At 42.9% G+C, this 23,636-nt stretch overlaps 1 protein-coding gene and 1 pseudogene across 1 annotated transcript in view; both read right to left on the minus strand.

Moving 5' to 3' along the window:
- The window catches only part of TPST1 (tyrosylprotein sulfotransferase 1), a 67,415-nt gene extending 48,396 nt beyond the window's left edge, over positions 1–19,019 (minus strand). The window contains exon 1 of the mRNA XM_036409761.2: positions 18,796–19,019. The gene's annotated coding sequence lies outside the window, so the exon portion shown is untranslated. The remainder of the gene's footprint in view (positions 1–18,795) is intronic.
- Positions 3,684–5,398, minus strand: LOC118703117 (annotated as a pseudogene).
- Positions 19,020–23,636: the final 4,617 nt, after the last annotated feature.

The raw sequence follows: 23,636 nt of genomic DNA on the forward strand, positions 1-23,636 counted from the left end.
CAATGTAATTTTCTATTTTTAGATATGTTAGAAAGTTTTCATTATAAAGAGCCAAAATGAAATAGAACAAAGTAAACAGTTACCAAGTTCTAACTTTCTCAAACCTGCAAATCAGAAGATCACTGGGCTAACCATTCTTCTAGTTTCTTCACTAATGCTTATTGTCTATGGAAACCACCCATGAGAGAAAACACAAAGATAGCAAATTTGCTCAAATTACATCCTCTCATTCAGTAATTCAATTATGCAATTTATCACCAACCTTCTAATTTTCAGAATTAAAAATAACTGGAATAGAAAAAGGAGAAAAGAAGATGGTGTTGAATTAATGTAAAAGAAGCCTACTATATTTGAGAAGACTTGGGGTCTAGTGTGAAATCAGTTTTTTCTTAGCCATATGGATCTAGTTCAGCAATTTTCAACGGGTGTGCCACAGGAATTTTTAAAACATGTAAAACCTGACTATGTAGTCAGGGGAACTGACTTCTTTTCCCTTAGATTGTCAAATAAAAAATGACAACAGCCAACACAATAACCATCCAGTGTGAATGAATCAAAATTATACGTATTTTTTGTTAGGTTGACAAAAATATATATATTTTTGGTGTCCCACAGAATTTCAGTAATTTTAGAAATTTTGGTGTGCCACAAGATAAAAAGATTGAAAATCGCTGACCTAGATAAATCCCTGAGCATTAATTCCCTTGGCAATAAAATCGGAATAATGATAATCAAACACTTTTCCACATGTAATTAGAGTAGAAATTATGAAAAGAGGTAAGAGCGGAAGTGCAAAAGGAGAACTGGCCCGTTCTCCTTCCTTTCACAGAGCTGCTGTGACAATCAAGGCGGTAACATGTGAAAAGACTGAAAGAGCCGGGACTGGTTTGGCTCAATGGATAGAGCGTCGGCTTGGGGACTGAGGGGCTCCGGGTTCGATTCCGGTCAAGGGCATGTACCTTGGTTGCGGGCATATCCCCAGTAGGGGGTGTGCAAGAGGCAGCTGATTGATGACTCTCTCTCATTGATGTTTCTAGCTCTCTATCTCTCTCCCTTCCTCTCTGTACAAAAATCAATAAAATATATTAAAAAAAAAAAAAAAGACTGAAAGAACAGGGGCCTGTGGCACCCTTCACACTGGCTCCGGCTCCTCCTCCAACTGCACCTCTCCGCACTCCTCCCAAGCAGCCTGCCCCCTGCAGGGCCACTCCTCCTCGACACCAGACACCTCCACACCTGGCCTCGGCTCATGCTGCTGCCTTCTGTGTCATGACCCTTCCTCCCTGTTATACACACCTCCTCAGTGCTCTCTTCCCATCTCTCTCTCTCACCAAAGAAATCAATTGTTCTCTCTTCTGTACCTCAAACATTTGGTAAAAACATGTTGGTTTGCACACTCATGCACTGTATTGTAATTAGTTTACCCCACTAGACTATAAACTCCTTTAAAGCACTGATTAACCCATTCATAATCCGTGCAATCAGTACATGAATATCAGATAAAATAGAAAGCAAGGGATTTACAGATGAATAAGCACTTAGTGAAATACTCTCACCTATATCTCTTTAAAATACCTATAGTCATCTAAATCAAAGTAAATATTTAACAGAAAAATGTCAAATGAAACAAGGAACTCACAAAAACAAAGTAATGTGGAGGCTATGAAAAAAAAAAATTGCAAACCAAATCATTACCCCAACAGGACTTTTAAAATTCAGTCTAAAGTGGGATGGGTGGAAGTCAAAGAGGTCACAGAAAGGATAAATGAAAAAATCTTTCTTCCTCTTCTATTTCCTGGTAAATGAACCACTTCCTCCAAGATGTCCAAGCTAAAGATCTGAGATCCTTCATGTACTTCTCCCTTAACTTCTCCGTGGGTAACTGGTGAAGTCCTGTCCATGTTTCCTCCTTCAACCCAACCTACTCTCCCTTTTCTTCCCCTACGGGCATGGCTTTAACCCTCACCCTCATCCTTTCTCATAAGAATAACTCCCAGCCTCCTAACTGGTACTCTCTGACTTCCTTCAGTAAGTTCATGCACTATCTTGTTTCAGCAATGATCTTTCTAAAATGTAAATATACTTAAGACACCTCCTTGCTTAAACCCCTGCAATGACTACTTCTTTCAGAAACAAATCCTCCCCATAACATATGTCCTTCATGATCCAACCCTTGCCTGCCCGAGACTCTTCTTTCATCATTCCCCATCACCAACACCGCATACACACACATTCTCACCCAGTGCTGCCTTCATCTTGAACAACCTGTAGCTTCTCTTACTCATAACTCCCACTCATTCTTCAACATTCAGAAGCTTTCCTACAGTCTCTTCTAGGAAGCTTTCCTGACATCTTTTCTAGTACCCTTTTACTTACCCATGTCATATTACTTCTTACATTATAGGGTTAATTTGCTTTCTCAATAGATTGTGAAGTCCTTGAAAGTAGGGACTCTCAAATGAGTTAATGGATTCCTGATTGCCAGTAAGTTAACGTAACTAAGTTCTATGAGTGTAATTAGTTGTGAATTTTGGGGAGGTATTGACTACATCTTTTTTAAAATATATATATTTTATTGATTTTGTATAGAGAGGGAGAGAGATAGAGAGTTAGAAACATCGATGAGAGAGAGTCATCGATCAGCTGCCTCCTGCACACCCCCTACTGGGGATATGCCCGCAACCAAGGTACATGCCCTTGACCGGAATCAAACCCGGGACCTTTCAGTCCTCAAGCCGACGCTCTATCCACTGAGCCAAACCGGTTTCAGCGTCTACATCTTATTCATCTCAGCTTTCCACATAGTAACTACACCAATAAAAGAGAAATATGCAAATTGACAATACCTCTATGATGAACATCAGCCAATCAGGAATATGCAAATCAACCCAACAAACATGGCAGATTAATTTGCATACACAGGCATGGAGCAGCTGAGCAGGGCAGGGTGCCTGCTATGAAGGGGAGGGCAGGGAATAGGGGGAGGAGCAGCGCTCTGCTAGGAGCAAAGACTTACAGGCTCCTGGTGGCTGGGAGCAAAGCCAGGGGAAGGAAGGCCTATTCTTGCACAAATCTTTGTGCAACAGGCCTCTAGTATAACATAAAATGCTACATGCATTTTGGGCACTCAATAAATATACATTAAGTGACCCCAGTAAAATTTTCTCACTAAAACCCAGACAACCAACACTTTCCTATTATTAGAATAATTGTCTTTCCTCCTGCTTCCAGTGTTAAAATGAGTTGACTATATTTAGAAATACTAAAGTACAAAGTTCACTTCCTGTTTTTCTCCCTCTGACTCTGCTCTTCTAATCCACTCATTATTGATCAATCTATTTCATCTGCCTCTGTCACTTTACACTCTTGTTGATAAATGAATCAGAATTTTTTTTTGTAATCCCTTGCTCTTATTGCACTAATTCTGTCCTAGAGTTATTGTATATATGAGGAAACTAAAGTTCAGAAAGGATAAGTAGCTTACTTAAGGTATCAATATTTGGCAAACTGTTGACCAAGTAGGAACCTAAAACTGACTCTAAAACTGTTGATGACTACTCCATGGTACTTCCCATACAGTGGGTCTGGCATGAAGCAAAAGCCATGTATGCAACAAGTATGGTGCAAATTAAAGTGAACCTGACATTGTTATAAGACTTTCATTGCATATGAATTTAAAAATATACCTAGCTTTTGTTTTTAATTCAGGATGACATTTTATAAGAAATTTATATAAAAAGTTACAAAGATGCATTTATAAACAACAGTTGTAAGAAGTTAACTATAGCTGCCTTGGAGACAGCCCCCTTCACAGAAGTTCCAGAGCCAAAGAAGGGGTATACAATGTCTGAAAAAGGAATTCCAGGTGTCTGTGAGGCTCACATTAGTTATGAGTGATGACAAAGACTTTAAGATTTCCATGTGTGCTCGCAAACTCTGTCTCAACATCCTTGGGGACAAAAAAAGCCCCAAAGAGGTTCCAGCTGCAGAGAATAATATCACAGCAAATTACTGATTACATCTGCACGATAAAAACCTACAGGAATACACTCCTTCTCAGGACTGTTCATATATTCAACACATTATAGAGAGTGGAGAAAATGGGTTTTGCTGGCTAACAACTAGCTTCTGATGATGATGGGATTTATAGCCTTCAATGTGACCCACAAACATCAGGTTGGCCAAAATACACAGGGCTTCATCGATGTCTGTGTTTTCCACTGAATTTTCATGAATTTCAAAGCAACTAGAAAAGCATCCAGAAATAACTGGTGTGTTGAACAAGTACACTTTCTTAAAAAGATTCCTTCTGGTGATTATCTTCAGCTTTTCAAGATTAAGGAAGATACCACAGCAAATAAAAAAATGGCTCGGGCTTCATCAGAGCCTCGTTTAATAGGGGACTGCCTTCACTTACAGCTTTGGTCACTTCACCAAACTGCATGAGATACTTTTTCAAATGCTCAATGGTTGGCATATGATCCAATAGCATTTTTATTGGAAATAAATATGTAAGAATCATCCTTTTGTTCTGATTTAAATGGCGACAGTGCTCAAAGGCACAGGACAGCGAACGTGGCCATTGAACAGTTTTTAAAGGCCATCGAACATGGTCTTTCACCCAACATGGTACCCATATGTCACCCTCTGCTATAACCATCTTTCAGGTTTGAGCTGTCCGTAGCTCTGATGAGCACTTTACACAAATAAGAGTTTTTTTTATCTATCATTATTATTATTATCATTAAATCCTCACTCTAGGAGTGAGCTTATTTTCCCACTGTTTTTAGAGAGAATGGGGAGAAGGAGAGAGAGAGAGATACAACAATTGAGAGAGACACATCAATTGGTTGTCTCCCGCAAGCATCCCACCTGGGGGCAGGATCCAACCTGCAACCCAGGTATGTGCCCTAGATAGGAATCAAACCCACAACGCTGCAGTGCACGAGCCATTGCTCTACCCACTAAGCCATGCCAGCCAGGGTGAGTTTGTTGATCTTAAAAGTAAATCTTGAATAACTGATTCACTAGAAATAATATCTCCCACTTCTTAGCATCCTCTTTACCAGCATGACTGTCACTGGCACAGGCAGGAAAATAGCTCATCAATAATTCAGTGGCTTTTACCAACATTTCCCTGACTTTGCTTTTTCCTTTCTTTTCCAACTGCTGATTTGCATTACTGGCAAATACTTAAAGGTCAAGCATAATTACATACATGCCGGGCAAAGCCCAGTTTTCGTTTTCTCCTTTGGTGAGGCCAACTGAAGCCGTGAATTGGCAACATGAGAATACTGGGAAGACACCAGCTCTACACAGGATGCCCAGTCTCTGGTGTCGATTGCTTCATAAACCTACTATAGGTAGTGATGTGCACCATGATAATGCCCATCGCTGGGACCGAGTGGAGCCAAAAATATATGAATTATCCTATTATGATCATGTCAGGCCTAATTAGACAGATAGAAAAAAATCTAAATCTATGTATACATTGTGCTTTGTTTGCATAAATGAGCAGCATGCATTTTTCCATACTCTCTCCAAGTCCCTGAAGCTCTCATCTAGATGAGATTAAGAATAGAGAACTAGCCGAAACCGGTTTGGCTCAGTGGTAGAGCATCAGTCTGTGGACTGAAGGGTCCCAGGTTCGATTCCAGTCAAGGGCATGTATCTTGGTTGCGGGCACATCTCCAGTAGGGGGTGTGCAAGAGGCAACTGATCGATGACTCCTCTCTCTCATTGATGTTTCTAACTCTCTATCCCTCTCTCTTCCTCTCTGTAAAAAATAAAATATATTTTTTTTAAAAAAACAAAAACACACCATAGCTGGTGTGCTCAGTGGTTAGAGCATCAGCTGGCACACCAAAGGATCGTGGGTTCAATACCCAGTTAAGGGCATGTACCTGGGTGGGTTGCATTTTTTTTTTTTATTAAGGTATTATATGTGTACATATCTTTCCATTGTGGGTTGCATGTTTGATCCAAATCCTGGTTGGGGCACATGTGAGAGGCAACCAATCAATGGGTCTCTCTTACATCAATGTTTCTCTCTCTTCCTCTCGCCTCTCTCCCTCCCTTCACTCTTTTTAAAAAAAAAAAGAAAAATCAATGGAAAAAATATCCTTGGATGAGGATTAATAATAACAACAAAAAAGAATGGAGAACTAGATCTGGTCCCAAAAGATAATAGATATATATACAGAAGCTAGAAAGTAGCATGTTCTTTATCAGCTTAATTTTACTTTAGCATAGTTACTCTCACATATAAGTTCCCACTTTATGCCTCTAACACAGTTACTCAGAGCTTAAATTCTGTGATCTCTATCAAAAGCTGGACATCAAGAGGAGAAGAAATCAAGATGGCAGTATAAGTAAATGCTTAACTCCCTGCCTCCCACAATCACATCAAAGTTATAACTAAAATACAGAACCACCATTATTCAGAACCACCTGAAATCTTGCTGAATGGAAGTCTTACAACTAGAGAAGAAGAAAATACATTGAGACTGGTAGGAGGGGCGAAAGCATAGAACAGGCTAGTCCCACACCTAGAAGTGGTGAGATTTTAATTGGGAGGGATATCTCAGCTGCAGAGGCCTCCTATGAGAACAAAAGGCTCCCAACCCCACACCAGTCCCTCAGCCCAGAGTTCAACAGCTGGAAAGAGAAGTCCCCATAACTTGGGGCTGTAAAAACCAACAGGGATTGTGGCTGAGTAACAGGAAGGCTGCTGGAACCCAGAAAGTTCTTACATGTCCCGCTTCCTCTGAGCTCCAGCACTGGGCAGTGGCTTTGGGGGGATCCAGGGACATACAGGGAGGAATGGAACTGTCTGGCATTGGGGCAGGAACTTGAGAATGGCTTTCTCCCAGACAAGGGTGTTCACAGGGGTCTGTGACCTTTCCCGTTGCAGAGCTGACTAGTAGCTATATCTGAGTTTACACCAGCATGGCTCACATTGTTCGCTCCAGCCTAGTGATTCCCTGAGACCCTGCCCCATTTAATTTGCAGCCCCACCCTAGCTGTTGGCAGTGGTTTTCCCACATGAACAGCCCGTCCTGGCTCAGGCTTCAGAATTTGCTAAAATTTCTCAAACAAGCAGCAGCTAGTGTCAGCATGCCCCAACCTATCAGTAAAAGGCCCAAGACCCTACACTAGCACCAGCCTGCGTTGCTTCACAGCTGGGCCTTGCCTGAGCACTTCCAAGCTCAATACAAGTAGCATCCATCTGCAGATCTCCCTGTAGCTCCTGCCAGGTAGTCTCAGGCAGTGGCTGACTTTACACCTTCTAGGAGGTCCCAGAGCCAGTACACTCAGTGGATAGCTTCAGACATACCAGATTACAACTCTACACATCCACAAGTGACACACTCGAGGGAGACACAGTGAGCAACAAAGTCCCACCGAAACAAGTCCTGCTCCATAGGGGTGTCTTCTGCACAGCAACTCTTCCACTGTAGTCATAGCTCGTCCTCACAGCCAGTTGACCTGGAGTTCAATCTCTCACAGTGATAACATCAATCAGGGCTCAACTACAATGAGACTGTGCACACAGCCCACACAGGGATGCACCTAGAGAGCCCAGCTCAGGTGACTTGAGAGGCTGAGCCACTGGGCCCTACAGGACACTCTACCAATTCCAGGAGACATAGCAGCTCTACCTAATACACAGAAACAAATACAGGGAAGCAGCCAAAATGTGGAGACAAAGAAAACATGTCTCAAATGAAAGAAATGGAAGCAAGAAAACTACTGGATAGAGAGTTCAAAACCATGGTTATAAGGTCACTCAAGGATCTTAATGAGACCTCCAAGGAACTCAAAGAGAGCTTTAAGGGACTTAGTGAGAATCTCAAAGGCATGAAAAAAGACCAGTCAGAAATTAAGCACATACTAACTGAAATAAAAAATAATTTACTTAGCACCACCAAAATTAAATGTTGAAGAGTATTCTTTTAGAAGAGGAAGAATAAGAAGAAAAAAAGATAAAAATATGAACAATCAAATGGCAATAAACACATATCTATCAACAATTGAATCTAAAAATCAACATAAACCAACAAGAAACCTAATGAACAAAATAAACTGATGAATAAAATAGAATCAGAAACATGGAAACATGGAACAGACTGATGACTCTCAGAGGGAAGGGGGGTGGGTGGGGAAAGATTAACCAAAGATCTTCTACGCATTTAAGGACACAGACAATAGGGTGGTGAAGGCCTGGGGCAGGGTGGGCATTGGGGGGATAGAAGGGACATCTGCAATGCTCTCAACAACAAAGATTTTTTTTTTTAATCAATCTTTATTGTTCATATTATTACACAGGTTCCTCGTTTCTTCCCCCCTCCACCAAGTTCCCACCCCACCCTCTGCCCCCTCATCCTCATCCATTGGTGCACAGTTTTTGTTCAGTCTCTTCCTCCCTCCCTTTCCCCGATAGTAAATCCCTTTTCAGATAGCAAATCTGTTACTTAGCATTTTCTCATATCAATAATACCTCCACATGCCCAATGATACACTTCACACAAAAGACATTTCCTAATAGGACAACCAGCCTCATCCAGGCCCCACCCAAGGCACTCACAGATCAACACCCCAGCACTATACTAACTCAACACATCCAGATATAAGCCTTCATCACTTGATTCAGCAGACCCTCAAGTTCCCGCAAAAGTTTCCAGCCATGTCTGAGAGGCAGCCGTGGGGCAGGGGCAGGTGAGGAGCGAGCTGTTTTGGGCCAGGCTGCTCCGGGCCTGGCCTCTTATAATATATTTATATACTTATTGATTTTTTTTTTTTTTACAGAGAGGAAGGGAGGGGGATAGAGTTAGAAACATAGATGAGAGAGAAACATCCATCAGCTGCCTTCTGCACACTTCCTACCGGGTATGTGCCCACAACCAAGGTACATGCCCTTGACCGGAATTGAACCTGGGACCCTTGAGTCCACAGGCCGACGCTCTATCCACTGAGCCGAACTGGTTAGGGCTAACACAAAGATTTTTTAAAATAAAAAATAAAAAGATGGACATCAAATCTTTGATTAGAAACCACTATTATAACAATCTATATTGGAGATTTTTATCTTCCTGTATCTTTCCAAGGAATACAATGTAGTGTATGCAGAACCTTGTATTGTTATTTAATTTTTCCAGAGTATACAATTTCCTCCAATTAAAAAATGGATGAATAAAAAGCAAACCCCAGTCACAATACTTAAAATGTTAAACATTCTTTCAGTGAACCTTACTCCTACACTTCAATTAACAAATGTGTATTAAGCATATAAATGGGTATGATTCATCATGTACTTTCAAAGAACTACCGTATTTTTCGGACCATAAGACGCTCTGGACCATAAGACGCACCAGTTTTTAGAGAAGGGAAATGAAGAAAAAAAGATTCTGAAACAAATAGTGTCCTAAAATATTTTATGTGCATTAAAACCCAACATCACAGTCATAAACACATGTAATCAACCCTGTAAAGTAAACAGCAGCATTTAGAACCATTTTAGAGCCGGGCAAGCACACAGAGACTACACAGAGCCGGGCAAGTAAAAAAACTTTTTTTTTAAAGTATATGTGTAGGCTATATTTGGACCATAAGACGCAGGGACTTTTTCCCCCCACTTCTGGGAGAAAAAAAGTGTGTCTTATGGTCCGAAAAATACGGTAGTAACTTAGCTGGATAGAAGACAAGAAACTATGTGATGAAATAATAAGATGATAATACAAAAGGTATGAAAAAGGACATACAGGATTATATCCATGGGCTACAGAGAAAGAAAATTATTTCAGAATGAATTTTAAAAGATAAGCAGGACTCCCATTGTGGGAGTGAGGGAAATAAAGAGTGTCTTGAGCAGAGAAAATAAGATAACAGGAAGCCTCAAGGTGGAAAAGAATAGCATGGATTCAGAAAATATTAAGCAATAAACATAGCCAGAATGTAGGGAAATAATAGCATATAAAACATAAAAACATAATTGTATAACCTCAGAGTTCTCAGTAATCGAAACAATCTGCTAAAATTTAATGCATAAACCTCTCAAACTACATTAAAAAAATAAGGCCAGAGGAATCATATCCAGCATGGGAAAGTAAGGCACTCCAAAAAGTCTGATCCTCCGTAAAAGTAATGAGAAGACTGGCAAAATGCAAACTCAACTTTTTCAGAAATCTGAAAATTAACCAAAGGCTTGCAACAATCCAAGAAGCATTTATCCAACAAAAACAGCTGACTTTCAGTAAGTAGAACAAGATTTATGGCATTTTAATTCTCCCAATTTCCTTTACCCGGCTCTGTAGAAGACTCGGAAACCAATCCTATATAATAAAGACGAAATATGCTAACTGACTATCACACCCTCACAAAATGGCAGCAGCCACAGCCAATAAGAAGGGAATATGCTAATTGATTGTCACACCCTCAATGATGGCGGCGCCCACAAGATGGTGGCACCCAGTCCCCTCAGACCCACCAGAGCGCCTGCCGCCAGAGTCCCCCAGTCCCTCCACCCTCCAGCCGTCCAGGGCTGGCCTGAGCCGCAGGCAAGCCTTCGATGTCAGTTGTCCAGCCACCCAGGGCTAGCCTGAGGAACAACCAAATGACTGAACAAGCAGGCTGCATGGGGCAACCAGGTCGGCAGGGAGGTTAGTGAGGGATGAAAAACGACTGAACAGCAGGCTGCATGGGGTGACGGTGAAGGGTGACCAGGCTGGCAGGGGGACAGTGAGGGTTGACCAGGCTGGTGGGGGGCTGTGAAGGGTGACCAGGCTGGCAGGGGGACAATTGGGGGTGACTAGGCTGGCGGGGGGCAGGCAGTTAGGGGCGACCAGGCAGGCAGGCAGGTGAGCAATTAGGAGCCAGTGGTCCAGGATTGTGAGAGGGATCTCTGACCAGCAGTCAGACATCCCCCAAAGAATCCTGGATCGGAGAGGGTGCAGGCTGGGCTGAGGGGACCCCTCCCCCATGCATAAATTTCATGAACCAGGCCTCTAGAAAACTATAAGCATGATAGCTGTGAAGAACAGCAGCCCAGCAACTATTTCAGAAGAATAAGTTAGGAGTTCCCCCAAACCCACATCTCCAAAGAACTGTCACTGCTTAACCTATTGGAAAAGCTACATTCTCAGGGCTTATCTTTATTGGACCTGAATCAGAGCACCCTCAATGTGACATTCCTATGCCCAGGGCATTTGTTAAAAATATTGAGACAGCCGAAACCGGTTTGGCTCAATGGATAGAGTGTCGGCCTGGGGACTAAAAGGTCCCAGGTTCGATTCTGGTCAAGGGCATGTACCTTGGTTGCGGGCACATCCCCAGTGGGGGGTGTGCAAGAGGCAACTGATCGATGATTCTCTCTCATCAATGTTTCTAACTTTCTATCCCTCTCTCTTCCTCTCTGTAAAAAAAATCAATAAAATATATTAAAAAAATAAAATAAAATAAAATAAAACATGAGAACTTCTGTTAAAAAAATAAATAAAAATAAAAATATTGAGACAGTTTATTTTTATTGTTTTCTTTTCTTTGTAAGTTGTGTTTATTTGTATTTCTATACCCAAAATACATGTATATTTTATTTTTATTGAATTTCTTGGGATGACATTGGTTAATAAAAATGACATAGTTTTCTGGAGCATAATTCTATCATTCATCACCTGTATTTTATATTGTGTGTATTAGGTCTAGTAATAATTAATGTCGTTTTCTAATACTTTTTAAAATCAAATTTATTTAAATACAACAAAATTTAATGAACAATATAGTTGCCGTTGTTTTCTACTACTTGTGCCCAATGCTCAGGAAGCATTTTAATCCCTCTGTTGTAAAATTCTTGTGATTTTGATGCAAAAAATTCGGTCAATGCATTTTTGAGGCATTCTTCATTATTAAATTTTTTTCCAAGAAGAAAGTTTTGCAAAGAACGAAACAAATGGTAATCGGAAGGGGCAATATCAGGAGAATATGTAGGTTGAGGAAGAACTTCCCATTCCAACTGGCGCAGTTTTTCAGCAGTGATTCTTGCAGTATGCGGTCATGCGTTATCATGGTGAAGAATTACGCCCTTCCGATTAATCAGCGCGGGTTCTTTTTCTCTTAAAGCTTGGGCTAACCTTTCCAATTGGGCACTATACACTGCACTTGTAATGGTTTGGTTAGATGGTAAAAGTTCATAATGAAGAATTCCTTTAAAATTCCAGCAAACACACAACATCACTTTTTTTGCATGCAAGTCAGGTTTTGGCGTGGGCTGCGGAGCCTCATTTTTGTCCAACCATTGAGGCCGCCTTTTCAAATTAACATACAGCACCCATTTTTCATCTCCAGTAACAATTTGCTCTAAAAACGGCAAATGGTTTTGACGAGAGAGGAGCGAACTGCAAATTGTGACTCTTTGATTACGGTTGTTGTCGGTCAACTCATGAGGAACCCATTTTCCAAACTTTTGGACTTTGCCAAGTGCACGCAATTGATTGGAAATTGTTTTTTGTGAACAATTTAAAGTTGTCGCAAGCTCTTGTTGGGTAATTTGAGGATTTTGCACCAAAAGAGCTTGAAGAGCTTCTTGATCAAAATTGGACACATGGCCTCGACCACTCTTGTCATCTAACGAAAAATTTCCCTCGCGAAATTTCTCAAACCAACGCTGGCATTTTCTGGCGCTAACTGCATCTTGACCAAGAGCACTACAGATGTTTTTTGCAGCCTCACTTGCTTTTCTTCCTAATTGGAACTCGTAAAGCATGCAGTGCCGAATATGCTCTTCATCTGCCATCTTCTTAGCCCTAGTTTTGCAACAAAAACCAAACCAAACACAAACTTTTTCAAGCAAAACTTGTTAATTGCACTTCACACATTCTGTAGATACCACGTGTTTGAAGGTTATGTCAATACAAGTCAACGCCAAGCAAGATTTTAAACGAATGTTTAAAAACGACATTAATTATTACTAGACCCCATATACCATCTCAGGTAAAGTTTCCTTCCATCACCATTTATCCCCCTTTACCCTTTCCTACTTCTATTTTCCTTTCCCTCTGGTAATCACCATACTGTTGTCTGAGAAAACTTTTAATTGAACTGTTTTGTTTTTAAGATTTTTAAATTGCAACCGACATTCAATACTAGTTTAGTATCAGATGTATAACATAGTGGTTACACATTTATATAACTTATAAAATGATATTTCCAATAAATCTAGTACCCCCAGACACCATAGTTATTACAATATGATTGACTAGATTCCATGTGTTGTACTTTACATCCCCATGACCATTTGTAACTGCCAATTTGTACTTCTTTTTTTTTTTTTTAAATATATTTTATTGATTTTTTTACAAGGAGGAAGAGAGAGGGATAGAGAGCCAGAAACATCGATAAGAGAGATCAGCTGCCTCCTGCACACCGCCCACCGGGGATGTGCCCGCATCCAAGGTACATGCCCTTAACCGGATTCGAACCCGGGACCCTTCAGTCCGCAGGCTGACGCTCTATCCACTGAGCCAAACCGGTTTCAGCCAATTTGTACTTCTTAATCCCTTCATTTTTCACGCATCTCCCCAAGCCCCACCCACCTGGCAACCATCAGTTTGTTCCTTGTATCTATGAGTTTGTTTCTCTGTTTGTTCACTTTGGGTTTTTTAGATTCCATATTAAGTGAAATCATATAGTATTTGTTTTTCTGTCTGATTTTTTCAATACCTAACAAGGTTCATCTTTTTTGTTGCAAATGGTGAAATTTCATTCTTTTATGGCCAAGTAATATTCTATTGTACATATGTATCGTATCTTCTTTATCCAACCACCTACTGATGAACACTTAGGCTGCTTCCATATCTTGGCTATTACAAATAATGTTGTAGTGAACAAAGGAATACTTCTTAATACATAAGTATTTTGGAATTCTTCAAATAAATACCAGGAGGTGGAACTGAGTCATAAGGTATTCCTACTTTTAACTTTGTGAGGAACCTCTATTCTGTTTTCCCTAATGGCTGTACCAATTTGCAATCCCACTAACAGTGCAGGAGGGTTCCCTTTTCTCCTCAATCAATACTTGTTGTTTGTGGGTGTATTGATAATAGCCATTTTGATAGGTATGAGGTGATATCTCATGTGGTTCCATTTCTCTGACGATTAGTGACATTGAGTATCTTTTCATATGTCTATTGGCCATCTGCATGTCATCTGGAAAAATGTCTATTTATGTCCTCTGCCCATTCTTAAAATGGAATGTTTTTCTTTTTTGGTGTTACCTTTATGAGTTCCTTATATATTCTGGATATTAACTCCTCATTGGATGTATCATTGCTAAATATATTCTCCCATTCATTAGGTTATCTTTTCATTTGGTAGATGGTTTCCTTTGCTGTGCAGAAACTTTTTAGTTTGATTTCATGTGTGGGTCTTGATTTTTTTATTCATTCAGCCACAGCATGTCTTTTAATTGGGGCATTTAATGCACTTACAATTAAAGTGATTATTGATAGGTATGTAGTTATTGTCACTTTATTATTCATATTTTGGTTTTTTTTTCTTCTTCTTCAAGAAATCCGGCCAGTGGGGTCCCTCAGACTGGCCTAACCCTTTCGCAATCCAGGACCCCTTGGGGATGTCGGAGAGACACTTTTGGCCTGATCCCAAATTCATGCACCAGGCCTCTAGTATTTAATAAAAAGGGCAGTAAATGAAAAAATAGAGAAACTAAAAAGACAAGTCATATAGAAAACAAATAGCAAAATGGCAAGACACACAAAAAACAAATAGCAAAATATAAATCTGAATGGACTGATAATTACAATAAGTGTAAATGGATTAAACACTCAAGAGGAAAGAAAGACTGTGCAAGTATGAATGACCTGTCAGCAGCCAAGAAACAGCTGGTCAGCTTGCAAAACTCTAAGTTCATGATGTTTTACATTATTTACCAAAGTAATTCATTCAGCCAATTTTCATCAAGTTTCTAAAATATATCCAGCACTAGGTAAGGCAGTGATGAAAAGATAAATAAGGCACTGTGATATAATAATTATTATAGAACAAAGTCTTCATCCCTGGTTCCTAGCACAGAGCCCTATAATCCTTGAAATTTCTTATTATACACAATAAGTCGCTTTCAATCATATCTTGGAGGGGTGGCGGTTGGTTGCCAAAGAAACTATCCCTTTACCTCCAAGGAGAAAGGAGCTGTGGATTAAATTAATGACCAATGGTCAATTACTTAATCATTTAGGTCTGTGTGATAAAGCCTCCGTAAAAACCCTAACTAAAAAGTTCTGGAGAGCTTCTGGACTGGTGAACACCAGATACTGGGAGAATAGCATGGCCAGAGAAGGCATGGAAACTCCATACCCACATCCTGCCCTATACACCTCTTCCATTTGCCTGTTACTGAGTTACAGTCTTTATAATAAACAAGTAATGACAAGTAAAGACCTTTTTTTTTTTTTTAAATTTCTGTGAGCCTTTCTAACAAATTATCAACCTGACGAGGAGGTTGTGGAAAGCCCCAATTTATAGCCCGTTGGTATAAATTAAAGTACAGGTCACAACCTGAAACTTGCTGCTGGCATTTGAAGCGAGGTGACTGAGTTCCTCCTGGTCTGTGCAGTCTGCAACTAACTCCAGATAGTTAGTGTTATAATTGAGTTAAATTATAGGACACCTAGTTGGTGTCTAGAGAGTTGGAGAAATGCTTAATGTAAGGGGGAAACCCACATAGTTAGTATAAGAAGTGTTATGTGTAATGCAGAGGAAACAGCAGTTTATTTTTAGGCATGGTCCCAGACCTCAAGAAATTCCTAGTCTTGAGAAAAAATGGACCCATGAGAAATATGTTAGAGAAAATGTGATCATAGGTACATGTACTTTAATGTGGCATATGTACAAAGCACCACGAAAATAAGCAAGTAATCTTGCCAACAAAAATTACATTCATCCTGATTGTTAAAGGATGAGCTCAGTATTATAATTCCTTGGGGTTCTATCACTCCCTCTTTGAGCTTTCAGCCCAGTTCTCAGCATTAGCTGCATATTTACCATCACATAGGAAGCATTTTTTAAATGACAAGGTCTGGCCCCACCCCAGACCAAGTGAATCAGAACCTCTAGAGATACTTTGATCCCCTCAGCCTTACACTTTAAAAGCTCCCAAGGTGGCTTTAAATAGTGCCTGGGTTGCAAATGGTTGACACAGACTCTGCTTAGAAGAAACATAGCATAGACCTCAACCAATCTCCTGGCAATGAGGAGGGAAAGAAAAGGACTAGAGGTGGAACAATAGGATCTACAGCAGACTAAATGTCAGGAAAGAAGAGGATTCTAAGCTTTCTAGGGTAAAGACCTTAAAATAGTGTCTGTGTATGTGATTGAGGGGACTATGAGTAGAGGGAAGGGAAAGGAAAAGATAATCATGTTTAAGTACCAACTATCCAGTATATTTTTATCCACCAGACAGATGAAAAAAAGAAACACACGAAGTTCAAGAAAAAATGGGGACTTGAATATACATTTCGAAAACCATAAATATTCAGGTGCCATTGGAAGCCATGAGAAAAAGTGTAACACACAAAGAAATTAGAAAGAACAGAGAAAAGAATCAAAAATGAAATTCTAAAGAATACCACGTTAATCTGAAGGAACAAAAAGAGGGAAGCATCAAGGGGAGGTTTTTGTTTTTGTTTTGGATGTGGGCTAAGAGAAAAAAACGAGAATAAAGCGGGAGGTCAGAGATGTTAGTTTTATAGAAGGACTTACTCTGATAAAAGAAAAGATCAGAAATCAGATAAGTACCGGCACACAGGAAAATGAGGCCCTTAAGAGTTCAGGGCCAATGTCCATCAATTTCTTCTGTGAGGTAGGAGGCAAAATAAGCAATGAAAGGAACTCAAGAGTACTAGGACAAATAGTTAGAGGAGAAGGGTAAAGCTCTATGGACAACCATTTAGGCTTTTAGTACATAAAGGGCAAGTCAAAGCATATCCAGGCAGTGAGAGTACAGTTGGAATCCAGTTGAGAACAGCACCAGCAGCTCAGTTACATGATTGTCTCCAGCCTGCTCTGGAGATCCCGCGAGTAGGAAAAAAGCCAAGTGTTTGATTCATCCAAGCTTGGAGACCATCATAGCAAATGTGGCAAGAATGGCTTGAGGCCAGTAACACTGCTCTTATTTTTAAAAAGTCAAATTTATATTATTCTGCAGCTCTTTCCTTTGATAGTCAGAAAGTATGTCCCGGCCAGTGCCCAAGGGGGGGCAGTTGAGAGGTTTGGGGGACAGTTGAATGGGGGTGGGGAGTGGGTGTGTTAATTACAATACTTTTACTTTAGAAAACTTGTCAGAATCGTCACTCCTAAGCATTTTTTTAAATGTTATTTTAGAGAGAGAGAGAAACATGGATGTGACATTGGTTGCCCCCCATATGCGCTCTCACCACCGGGATACAACAGACAACCTGGGTATATGCCCTCACCAGGAATCAAACCCCACACAGGACTAGCTCCAGTCAACTGCCGGTAAGCCACGCTGGCCAGGGCACTACTAAGCATTTCTGAGCCCTTCAGCAATTGATTCCAAAAAATCTAAGTCTGATTCCTCCAAATTCTTAAAGAATGAAAATTCACCGCGGGACTGGACTAGCGGAGAAAGAAACACATTAAACACTTCTTACACAGTGCTAATTTCCGCTATGAGGTAGGGGCCCTTTCCTCCTAAAAACAGATGGGGGTGGGGAGGAGGGGAATAAGGAGGGGGGAAATTATATTGCAAAGCTCACTAAGAATTGCTGACAGCACCAACTAACATGAAATAGTATAAAACGGCAAATATAAAACATAATAAAATATAAAACAATATATAACGTAAAGATCACACTTGGGGTTCACGAATGCATCCTGCCATCACCCACACCACTCCTCAGGGAGAGGGGTATCTCTGTGGATACCGGACCTCTTGCTACCCCCATCTGGAGAGGAAGCACACAGGCCTGGAAGGAGCCTAACAGACTAACGTGTGGGCACCCGCCATGCGCCAGACCTACTGTGTGCCAGGCTCCGGGCAAGGAAGGCACTTTACATGCTGTGGGTTGCTGCACCCTTAAAGACGAATCAAGATGTCAAAACTATAGACCTGACATACAGGCGATTGTTAAAGTGACTTTAGGCTTAAAGTGTCAAGGAAGGAGTGCTCGCTAAGGTGGTTGGTGAAAAGTGAGGGGGGAAGAGGCGAGTTTGGAAAGGAAGACCCAGGACATGTGGGGGGTCGGGGTGAAATGTGGAGAGTACCGGGAATAGGGAGCGGGGACAGGGATGGGGGTGCGCCTGCAGAAGCGAAGCCCGGGAAGGGGTAGGGGCAGAAGTCCGATCCCGGCTAAGGGAAGAGAAGGGGTCTCATCCTTGGAAGGCGCACGAAGGAATGCGGGGACGCGGGGGGCCGGGACGCGGGGGGCCGGGACGCGGTGTCAGCCCGGAGAGAAGGAAGGGGAGAAGCCGGAGGCTCACCCCGGCGGGGGGCCGGCGGGCCACTCAGAAGCCGAGACCCGGAAACCCTGCCCCAGGGGGAGGGGGTGCGTGCAGGGGCGGCCCGGCCAACGGCGTGGGGCGCAGCGCTTGGGGTTTGGGGGTGCGGAACGGGACCACTGCCCCGGGGCAACCCAGGAGACGTCCCGGCAGAGGCGGCGTGGGGCCGAGGGATGCCCGGCCCGAGCCGGAGAGAGCCGCCGGGATCGGGCGCCAGGTGGGCGGCGGCGGGCGGGTAGCGGGCCGCGGCGAGCGCGGCGTCCGCCTTACCTGGGATGAGTGAGGAGCCGCCGCGCCGCCTCCCCAGCATCCTGGGCTCCGCCGCTTCTCCCACCGCCCTAGGCGGGGGCCATCCCGCCCGCCCGCCCGGGAGCCCGCCCTCACGGCCAGGCGCCAGCAGCGGCCAGCCCGGCCCGGCCCCTCGGAGCAGCGCAACGCGACCGGCGCCCGCCGCCGCCTCCACAGCGACTCCCGCAGTCGCTGCCTCGGCGCCGGCCGCCGAGCTCCCGGGTGGGCGCGGGATCACACGCCCGCGGGGATTGGCTGCCTGGGCGATGTGTCCGTCTCTCTGATTCGTCGGCTGCCCAGGCTCCCCACCGAGGGGGCGGGGCTTCGGGTAGAGCCGGGTCCCGCGGGTGCTGAGGGGCGGGGCCGGGCCTGACGCCGTGGTCGGGCGGGGGCGCGCTCCCCGCGGGGACTCCCCGGGCGCCACCTGCTCTGGCGGGTTGTTGCCCAGGCAACGGCGTGCGTGGCCTGGCTGGAGGGGAGCCGGGCGGAGGTAGCTGTCGGCGCGCAGCTCCAGCCCTTCGCGTGGGTGGCCTTCATCCGTGAAGCCTGGGGACGGAGCTAGAAAAGGAGCTTTTTCGGGAAGCTCCTGTCTCTGTCCACTGCTCCAAATACCAACCACGTGCCCGCTCCTAGCAGAGGAGCTTTCGTCTCATGGGACGTAATTCACACATGCAAATAGACTCCAACTACATTCCGTGTAAATGAGCGGAATCTAGTTTACACAAGAGTGCAAATGAGCGAGCGAAATTCTGCCCCTGGTACCGGGGAGAGGAACTGATCCCCGAAAGGAAGAACTAAGAGCTAGGAAAGGAGTCAGGGCAGAGAGGGAAGGGAGAGGTAGGGGAAAGGGCTGAAATGTCACAACTGAAAATTAACTGTTCACGTTTGCAATTCCTTCTGTGAAGATGAATAAAAGGAGCCTTGGCCATAGCTCAGTTGGTTAGAGCACTATCACGACCATATGCCAACATTGTGGGCTCCATCCCCATTCAGGGCGCAGGCAAGAACCAATCAATAAATGCATAAATAAGTGGGACATCTTCAAGCTCGCGCGCTCGCTCGCTCTCGCTCTCTCTCTCTCTCTCTCTTTCTCTCTCTCTCTCTCTTAAATTGAAGTAGTGAGATCGTGAAGAGAGAGTGCTCAGGCTCTAGCCACTCACTGCACCTTGCAAATTCCCGGGGGAAGGAGCTAATGGTTCTCACAAGGAAGAAGCACACTTTACTACTGCAGCCAGCGGGAGGAAGATTTTCCCCTTGCCCAGCAACAGCCCAGCCATTGAACATCCATCACCCTGAACTCTGGCTCTCTTCTGATGGACTTTCCTTCACACCATTCTCTCCTAACTTCCTTTCCTTTATAAGGGACATCTCCTCCATTTTCTTGCCTGTGGTTTGCCATGGCTTGCATGTCCTGAATTGCAATTCCTCTACTATTCCTGGTAAAACAACATTTTTATTTTTAAGGTTGACACCTCCTACAGGCATATCTATACCAGGTTCTGTCAAAGCAATTATTTCAACTCCATGAACATAGATTGGAGAAAGCATGCACTTAGGAATCGAACAGCTGTGTTCAAACTTCCTGTCTACCATCCTGGAAGTTCTGTTATCTATAGAATGAGATCTATAGAACATGTACCTTAGAGAGTTACTGTAAAGATCCAATGAGGTCATACAAAGACTTGTGTAGAAATGTTCATAGCAGCATTCTTCATAACAACCAATAAAATGGAAACAAACCAGATGTCCATCAACTGATTAGTAGATAAACAAAATGTTTTATACTCATACAATGAAATATTATTTAGCCATAAAAAGGAATAAAGTTTTGATCCATGCTACAATGTGGATGAATCTTGAAAATATTATGCTAAGTGAAATAAGCTAGTCACAAAAGACCACAAGTCCATTTATGTTGAAATGTCCAAAATAGGAAAATCCATCAGACAGAAAGTAGATTTGTGGATGCCTTAGGTTGAGGGGATTGGAGAGATATCGGAAGTGACTGCTAATGGGTATGAAGTTTCTGTGGGGTGATTGATGAAAATATTCTAAAACTGATTGTGGTGATGGCTACACAATTGTATTAATATACTGAAACTACTAAATTGTGTACTTTAAGTAGGTGAGTTTATATGGTATGTGAATTATATCTCAATAAAGCTATAATTTAAAAAATGTCAGATGAGCTGAAACCGGTTTGGCTCAGTGGATAGAGCGTTGGCCTGAGGACTGAAAGATCCCAGGTTCGATTCCAGCCAAGGGAATGTACCCTGGTTGCGGGCACATCCCCAGTAGGGGGTGTGCAAGAGGCAACTGATCAATGATTCTCTCTCATCGATGATTCTCTCTCATTGATGTTTCTAACTCTCTATCCCTCTCCCTTCCTCTCTGTAAAAACATCAATAAAAAATATATATTTTTTTAAATTTAAAATATATTAGATGAGATAACAAACTGCTGAAAGCCCCTGCCTTTGGTGCCTCCCTAAGAACAAATGTTCAAGATATCTAACTTGATCTTTTTCTCTTTCAATTGGAAAATCTTGTAAGTAATTTGATCTGAGGAAATTTAAAGAAATACCACAATGATATTTTTCTTTGGAACATCTAAATCAAATTAAGATGATTTGATACAAGCTGTTTCAGGGATTACAAGCTCATTAAAAGAATATGAGCAGGCAGAGCAAGGGAAAGAAAGGGAAGGAAGGAGGTAGCACTCTATAAGGTAATTGTGGATAGACCCAAAGTCACTCAACCAGCTTTAAACATTAAGGGCTATGCCCCATTCCACCTGCTGTATTCCAGAGGCCTTCAAGAAGAGAGCTCACCATGACCTGAGCAAGCTGAAGCCACGGCCAGCACCACTGGGCATCCATCCCTCCAACACAGCCCCTGCCGGGCTCTCCACAAACCAGACACGCAGCTCTGAGGTGACCGCGCACTGCTCACAAAATCCTCACCACCTACCTGACAGCAGAAAAGAACTGAGTAGCCAGGTTTGGGGTTGGGGGAAGCGCTAGCACTTGTACCTCACATATTAAACTCCGAGAACAAATCCCAGGCAAGGGCTGAAACCGGTTTGGCTCAGTGGATAGAGTGTCAGCCTTCAGACTGAGAGGTCCTGGGTTTGATTCCGGTCAAGGGCATGTACCTTGGTTTGCGGGCGCATCCCTGGTGGGGGGGGGGGGTGCGGGAGGCGGCTGGTTGATGTTTCTAGCTCTCTATCCCTCTCCCTTCCTCTCTCTGAAAAAAAAAAAAAATCAATGAAAAATATATTTTTTAAAATTCCAGCAGAAACCAGTTTGGCTCAGTGAATAGAGTGTCGATCTGCGGACTGAAAGGTCCCAGGTTCGATTCCGGTCAAGGGCATATACATTGGTTGCGGGCACATCCCCGGTAGGGGATGTGCAATAGGCAACTGGTTGATGTTTCTCTGTCATCGACGTTTCTAGCTCTCTATCCCTCTCTCCTCCTCTCTCTGTAAAAAATCAATAAAATATTTTTTTTTAATGTGAAAAAAAAATTCCAGGCAAGGGCAAGAAGGGGACACATCTCTCCAGTGACATCTGGCAGAGAGGCTGGCTCCCTGTCTGTCACATGGCAGGTTGTCTCCCTGAGCAGGATAGCTTCGGGTGGCCCCAGGGACACACTGTCTGTGGCAAGCAGCCGGAAGCTCCACCTGAAGCAAAGCCCAGGGTCACGTGGAAACAAGCTTTCTCTGCTTTCTCAATCTACCCCCAACTCCTGTAGGATAGGCACTGAGGGGAGCCGGGTCCTGCCACTACAAAACATGCCTTTGGGGGGATATTGATTATTTTAAGCTGGCTATTTTTAAGAAGCAAAGACGCAGGTAGGACTTTGACCTTCCCCCTAACTGCCTAAACGAATTTAGATAACCCCAGAAAAAGAGCTGTCATCATCAATAACTAGAGTGCAATATGAACTGGTGTGTAAGGGAGGGAGCTTTGCTCAAAGTCTTCGCTGTGGGTCATTGGGCAAAGATGGCCCAGCATTTGTTTACCAAACATTTGAATTGCCTTCTTCCCCTATGAAGTCCCGAGCCACACCCCCATCACCACCATCAGCTAACTCAAGATGGCAAACTAGCCTCAACTGCCCAGTTTGTCCAGGGCCCTATGTTCTTATGGAAGCTCTCGTATGTACAGACATAATTAAATTTGACAATTTTCTCTTGTTAATCTGTCTCATGTCTCCCTCACAGAACTATTATAATAAGAAAAAAGACTCCAGCCTTGGACCCTGTGTGGTCCTGTGCACTTGATGCCCGGGGTGCAAGCTCCATCCTGGTAGGGGCGTGCAGGAGGCAGCCAATGGATGTTTTGCTTCCACATCAATGTTTCTCTCTTTCCCCATTTCCCTCACTCTCTAAAAATCAATTTTAAAGCTTTTTAAAGTAGACTCCAAAATATACTCTTAATGAAAAGAACAAAGTTAAAAACAGCATATATAATATGCCCATTGTGTTTTGTGTGAGATTTTTAAAAAATATATATTTTATTGATTTTTTTATAGAGAGGAAGGGAGAGGGATTGAGAGTTAGAAACATCAATCAGCTGCCCCCTGCACACCCTCTATTGGGGATGTGCCTGCCACCAAGGTACATGCCCTTGACCAGAATCGAACCCCGGGCCCCCCCAGTCCTCAGACCTCTATCCACTGAACAAACCAGTTAGGGCCCCGTTGTGCTTTTGTGATTTTCATAGACAATCTCCAGAAGGATGCACAGTGCTGTGTCTGGGAGGAGAATGGAGGGACTTGGGCACAAGACTGGGAAAAAGATTTATTTTTCACTCTATAATT

This window comes from Pipistrellus kuhlii, unplaced genomic scaffold, assembly GCF_014108245.1.
Source record: "Pipistrellus kuhlii isolate mPipKuh1 unplaced genomic scaffold, mPipKuh1.p scaffold_m20_p_4, whole genome shotgun sequence".
Classification (NCBI taxonomy): Eukaryota; Metazoa; Chordata; class Mammalia; order Chiroptera; family Vespertilionidae; genus Pipistrellus; species Pipistrellus kuhlii.